The sequence below is a fragment of the Antennarius striatus genome, chromosome 1 (genome assembly GCF_040054535.1).
Source record: "Antennarius striatus isolate MH-2024 chromosome 1, ASM4005453v1, whole genome shotgun sequence".
NCBI classification, from domain to species: domain Eukaryota; kingdom Metazoa; phylum Chordata; class Actinopteri; order Lophiiformes; family Antennariidae; genus Antennarius; species Antennarius striatus.
The window spans coordinates 2,896,124-2,902,938 of NC_090776.1; the positions used below are offsets into that span (position 1 = coordinate 2,896,124).

Below are 6,815 nucleotides of genomic sequence, written 5' to 3' on the forward strand. Positions count from 1 at the left end.
TTGATGACTTCACTGACAAAATGTACAGCTTGTCTCTGTATCCAACTAGAACAAAACCCAGCAGAATAACGTCACATAGTGCCACAATCATTGATAACATTTTTACTAACGTTCTGGGAATATTATGGCCTATTTATATGTGACATATAAACTGACCACTTACCTGTTTTTACTTTGTATAATGGTAATTTCAAGGGAACTAAAGACACTAAGGCAAAAATCTCTAAACAGATATATACTGATGAAATGATCCAAGCCCTAAACAATAGTTTGGCGCTCCAGGATTGGACTTCAGTGTGCAGTGACCCCAATGTGGACAGTGCTTATTGTACTTTTTTAGACATCTTCTCTTCCATGTATAATAATCACTGCCCTGTGAAAGATCATGTTATGAAGGAAAAACATCACAAAAGCCCTTGGATTACAAAAGGACTAATGACTGCCTGTAAGAAGAAAAACAATCTCTACAAATCAGTTATCAAAGTAAAAACAAAAGAAGTGGAACAAAGATTTAAGAAGTACAAAAATAAATTCACCGATATCATAAGAACAAGCAAACGATTATACCATCAAAAAAAAGTTGCATGAAAAAAAAAAACAATATAAAAGGAACTTGGATTGCTTTGAATAGCCTAATCAAACAAAAATCCTCAAAGTTGACATACCCTGATTACTTTATTGATGGAAATGGTGAAGATTATAATATGAATAATGTAGTAAATAAGTTCAATACATTTTTTGTGAATGTTGGCCATAAGTTGGCTGCTGATATTCTTGATAGTGGAATTACAAAGTCAACTATTGGAAATAACGCTTTTTCATTCTTCCTCTCAGCTACAAATGAGCAGGAAGTGACAAAGATCGTGCAGAAGTGTGAAAGTAAGTCCTCCACCGACTCTCATGACATTAGCATGACATTGGTTAAAAAAATGAAAATTGCAAAATGAAAATTGCTGAAGTTATTCCACTCTTCAGAAATGAAAACAAACATGCATTTACTAATTACAGACCAATCTCACTTTTGCCTCAATTTTCAAAAATTTTAGAGAAACTCTTCAACTTTCGACTTGAAAAGTTTCTTGAGAAACATCACATAATTAATGAAGGTCAGTATGGCTTTCGAACCAAAAGAACTCCATCAATGGCAATAATTGAAGCTATTGAAGAAATAATTAATGCACTGGGGTAGAAAAAGTATGCAGTTGGTCTCTTCATTGATCTGAAAAAAGCATTTGATACTATTAACCAACTAATATTATTAAATACAATGGAAAGATATGGATTTAGGGGGTTAGCTGGGGACTGGTTAAAAAGTTATTTAACAGGGCGGGTACAGTTGGTAAAAATGGGTCAATATTCATCAGATGTACTTGCCATGGCTTGTGGTGTCCCCCAGGGGTCAGTATTGGGGCCAAACTGTTTAATCTGTACATTAATGATATATTTACCACAACCAAAGTCCTGAAACTCGTACTATTTACAGATGATACAAATACATTTTGCAGTAGTGATGATTATTCTGAGCTTGTAAACACAGTAAACAAGGAACTAAACACATTAAAAGAATGGATGGACTCAAATAAATTATCTTAGGGTAAAAATATAACCAAGGTAACAATGTTTCATAATTTCTGAACAGAGTATTGATGGCACTCAAATTGAAATTGTGAGTGAAAATACATTTTTAGGAGTTATAATGATAGTAAATTGTCATGGAAACCCCATGTCAGACACTTAAAAACAAAAATCTCTCAATTATAAATAAAGCAAAACTATACCTTGATGGAAATGCACTCCGTACTTTATACTGCACCTTGGTCCTCCCATACTTTACATATTGTGTTGAAGTTTGGCGAAATACTACCAGAACACAATAAATCCTCTGATCATACTACAGAAAAGAGCAGTGCGGATCATTCACAAGGTTGGTTTTCTTGAACATACTCATAACCTGTTTACGCAGTCAAAGTTGCTAAAAATTTCATGATCTTGTACAATATCATACATCAATAGTTTTATATAAAGAATTCAACAAATTATTACCACCAAACCTCCAATGATTTTTTATAACTCCAGTCAGGGCTCATAACTTGAGAGGTTTTGGATATTTTTCATTGCCGAGAGCTCAAACCACGCGTGAACGTTTTTGTGTGTCTTTGTGCGGAGTGAAACTATGGAACAATCTGGACTCACAACACAAGAAATGCCAAAGTACTAATCAATTCAAACTGTTAAATAAACATCATGTCTGGTCAAAATAAAGAGATGAGACGTTCCAAAGCGTTGCTGGACGGGCGATGGCTGGAGGCTCTGTCGCACAGAGGAGGAGGAGGATGATGGTGATGAAGATAATGATGATGGTGATGATGAAGATGATCACGATGATGGAAGGATGCTGAGTTATGAACTGCCAGGCAGGAGGAGGAAGACCAAAGAGGAGGTTTATGGATGTAAGGCAAGGCAAGTTTATTTGTATAGCACAATTCACACACAGGCAATTCAAAGTGCTTTACAAAGGCACCGAAATACAAGAACATTTCAAAGACAAAAGGGATTAAAACAAGACAAAAAATATCAATAAAAGAGCAATTAAAAGGAAAAAGTCAATTATTTTTTAAACTGAAACTAATGATTGAAAAAATGCAGATAATTAAAGAACAGATTCAGGAAATTGCTGCAGTGAACAAAAATATTTTAGCCCTGATTTAAATGAAGTAGTGAAAATATAGTGAAAGAGGACGTGAAGGTAGTTGTTGAGAGAAGAGGACATCAGAAGACTGGGTTAGATGGAGGACACTGATTCGCTAAACACCTACAAAACATTGCGAAACGCTTTGAGTGGTTTCCTCAGAGATGCTAATGAAGCATTCACACCTCCCCCTGAGGTGTGGACATTACCTGGGCACCCCCCATCCCCCCAACCCCTACAAACTTGGAAGGGCCCACCTCAGCGGGTCACCCATTCCTCTTAGGTACCATTTAAAGATTACTTTGCCATAACTTGAAAAACATTATTGACAAATGTTATCTTGGATCTAAATCTTTACTTAATTTCCCCAATTCATTAAGTCTCATCAGAGCCTCCGAGACTTTGTGGAAAACTGAGTTTTTAGTTCACAGCTCCTGATGAAGATTTCACACCTCCCCCTGAGGTGTCAACATTTCCTAGGCAACCTCCCACATTTAAGGAGATTAGGACATCCCCCCCTCAGATGAGGGGCTTCCAGCTTTGGGACACACACCACTTAAAACCAGCAGAGCTCAGGACAACTTCTCCGTCTTCCTTCTTAGGAGATTCTCCTTCCAAAACACACGTCTGTGGGCAGGAGTCGACCTCAGAGCAGCTGGTAAGACCTCTCTTTGTACCTCACTTGGGATATAATTATACAATATCCACGGGTTAAACTCAGTACCCACTGAGTACAGATGTGGTCTCACTAATATGATAATTGCTAATTGCTAATTGCAGCTTCTAAAGACAACTTACCTTTATCTCAACAATATCAACTTTTAACGACAGTCCTTAAAATGAGATATCACTTACCATGTAGTCTTCAAATAAGGTAACGAACTACTATCTGCAGATGACTAACAGTACAATTCTACTGCCATTGATTGGATTTTGCTCTTTATGTAGAATTCACAGATGCTGGTGTCCACCTACAAAAATATTTACAACAAAAAATGCTTTAAATAACCATAGAAGGGGCCCACGCATCTCATTGGCTAATAAACACTACCCAGGATTTGATCACCCCAGGTGACCACCAGGGTTGAGGGGTGTCCGGTTATAAGAGTTGTTTTGTTGAATTTGTATTGAAAATGTGAAAATGAAATAAAAAGATATTGAAAAAAAATAGAGGCCAAAAAACACCTCAATGAACCCCCGGATGAAGTGCTCTGAAATGTAGATATGCATAATTTTAAGATAAAAACAACTCCAATGGTTTTTTTCAAAAATGCTCTAACATTAACAATTAAATATAAATATTTAAAAAAATATTAAATCACTTAAAACCTATATATGGCAACGTAGATACAACTTGACTTCTTAATATAACTCAAGATCAGTCTTGATTACAAAACAAGAGTAATTAACGCGTGGAATTTATTCCACCCGTTAATTAGGGCTTAACACACAATCAGAATTGAAGACGTTCAGGAGCTGCAGTACCTGAATCCAAACACATGATGGCGACACAGAACCACTTTACAAAGCTGTACCTTAAGGAAAGCGGGACACCTTGTTCTCAGTTATATTATCTGAGTTCATGTGAATGTACATGTATGATCATGCATCAGACTGGTGATGTCTCAAACTTCATTCAGCGACACAGTTGAACCAAATCAACAGTTTCCCTCCTTAGGATTTAATAAACTGTTTAATGTGTATTTTCTCTTCCTTTGTTCGGACAGATCTGCTGGACTTTAGAGAAGTTCCTGAGTGGAGAACTGAAGAGGCTCCTGGAGAAGAGATGAACCGTCTCCAGAGAACTTCCTTCAGGTCTGGTGGATTGACTGTTAAGATGTAATTTGAATTCATTACATCGCTTTAAAGATCAGTAATATATTGTATGTCCATCTCCACTCCACGTTTTATTATTGAACATCATTGGGGGGTGCACCGTTCCTGGAGGTACTGCAATACCAGGTCGATGCGTGGAGTGGACGGAGCAAGCCCCTATTCCATCTCCCTGTTCCAAAAATCAATTTAATATATGGTCCCCGGGTAGGGGACGTATCAGATATTAAACTGATAAGAACAGATACTACACTTGATCTTAGCCAAAAGGCCGAGAAGCGATGCCGGTGCCGCCTCGAAGGCAGCGGAGTCATCCACCGCCCGGACCTTCTCACTGACGGTCCACGGAACCGAGTCACGACCCGGAGTCCCTCCGCGACACGGGACTAACATTAAACACGGGAAACCAACAACACGTCACACAACCGCTTAGCAAGAGAGTTAGGTTCAATAATTCGACGCTACGAGCGGTGTAGTCTGAACTTCCTGGTCACGTGATCCGAGCTAAACCAATGGGAGCTTGGAGCCGCAGAAAAACTGGTGTTCGCGTTTGAACGTTTACGAATGTGTTTGATATTCAAAATAACTTCAATTAAAAATACTCATTTTAACACATAGTTCAGCTGCAGTGGAACAAAATGTACTTTTTATGACATAATGTCATTAAAATGGTCTTTTATTTGTAATTCTGAACTCAATATTCTCTGGTGGACAGAAGCCTGAACTGCAAAATACGTTTAAATTATAAAATAATACTGTTAACAGTATATTTTCGGTTCAAAGTCCAACCTTTGTAATATAGAAACCAATTTCCCGTTATCATCATCGTGCGCTGCATCCTGCCTAAATCTGTAGTAATTACATGACCGAATCAACTGTTAAAGTCACAGCTGAACCACACCTGGGTCAAAATAACCACACTATTCCATCATTTATAAACCATCACGAACACGACATCATCCGTAGAAAATAGTTATATAAAAATTCATATAAAAAATAAAAAATGATAACAATTGTAATCACACAGGGACCAATAGAGACCAGCTACCGGACCGGAAGGGACCAGCACCAGCACCAGCACCAGCACCAGCAGCCGCACTGAGCAGACCGCCTCCGGTAGCGCACCTCCAGCCCGTCTGCCTCCTAACGCACAACTTGGGACCAGAGTCAAGAGTCAGACATGCACATGTAACTTCCGGTTGGCACTGTCAAAATAAAGCTCTCGCATCGTGCTATAATAATAATAATAATAATAATAATTTCTCACTGTTTGAATTAGAATTATTATAATTATATAATAATTTACTAATTTAATTTTTAATTTAGAATTTTAATTATATAATAATTTACTGAAGTCAAAATATATAAAGAAACCATGAGTGAAAAAATAATTTTGCCAAGAGGGATTAAAAAAGTAGGTGTCTTCTTCTTCTGAGAAGAGGAAGGAGTGTGTGGTGTCCTTGCACATCTACTCACTGTATTGTTTATACATATATATATATTTGAACACACTGGAGTCCCATAGTTTAATCACGGTTACATCTCGGGCGTTGATGAGTGGACGTGACGCGAGTGTGCTGCCTGCTGTGGAAACGCACAGTACTGTTGGAAATCCTATGATTGTTTGTTTTTTAGATGTGAATTCCTCTTTTGGATTTTGAGTCAATGTGATTTTCTTGTAATTTGGCTTTTATGAATAAACGTAATTTTAAAAATCCAATCAATCTTCTTCTTTTTCTTGTGTGAGTGTGACACACAAAACAATCACTTTTGTTAGATAATTGTTGTTTCTCTACCCAATGTAGGTCCTGTGTTTTGTTGTGATGTGTTTTGTACATTAGAACACATCCCATGATGTAATGCTTTGAACCCTGAAAGTTCTGACGTGAGCCCGGTAGGTTCAGGTCAATGTGATGCTGCTGTTGTCATGGCGACGGTGATGGAAGAGGTCTGACTGCTTCCTGCTCTCAGCTGAATAAATTGGGTGGGGCTGATTCAGTCAGTCACAGAACCTTCAGCAACCTGTTCACCCCAACAACCTGGTCACCCCAACAACCTGTTCACCCCAGCAACCTGTTCACCCCAGCAACCTGTTCACCCCAACAACCTGTTCACCCTAACAACCTGTTCACCCCAACAACCTGTTCACGCAAACAACCTGTTCACCCCAACAAGCTGTTCACCCCAACAACCTGTTCACGCTAACAACCTGTTCACCCCAACAACCTGGTCACCCCAACAACCTGTTCACCCCAACAACCTGTTCACGCAAACAACCTGTTCACACTAACAA

The 6,815-nt window shown here is 38.4% G+C and overlaps 1 non-coding gene across 1 annotated transcript; it reads right to left on the reverse strand.

The window, feature by feature from the left end:
- Window positions 1-4,614: 4,614 nt before the first annotated feature.
- On the reverse strand, window positions 4,615-4,805 carry LOC137601129 (U2 spliceosomal RNA). The gene has a single exon (XR_011037033.1). It is a non-coding gene; the product is annotated as a U2 spliceosomal RNA (small nuclear RNA).
- Window positions 4,806-6,815: the final 2,010 nt, after the last annotated feature.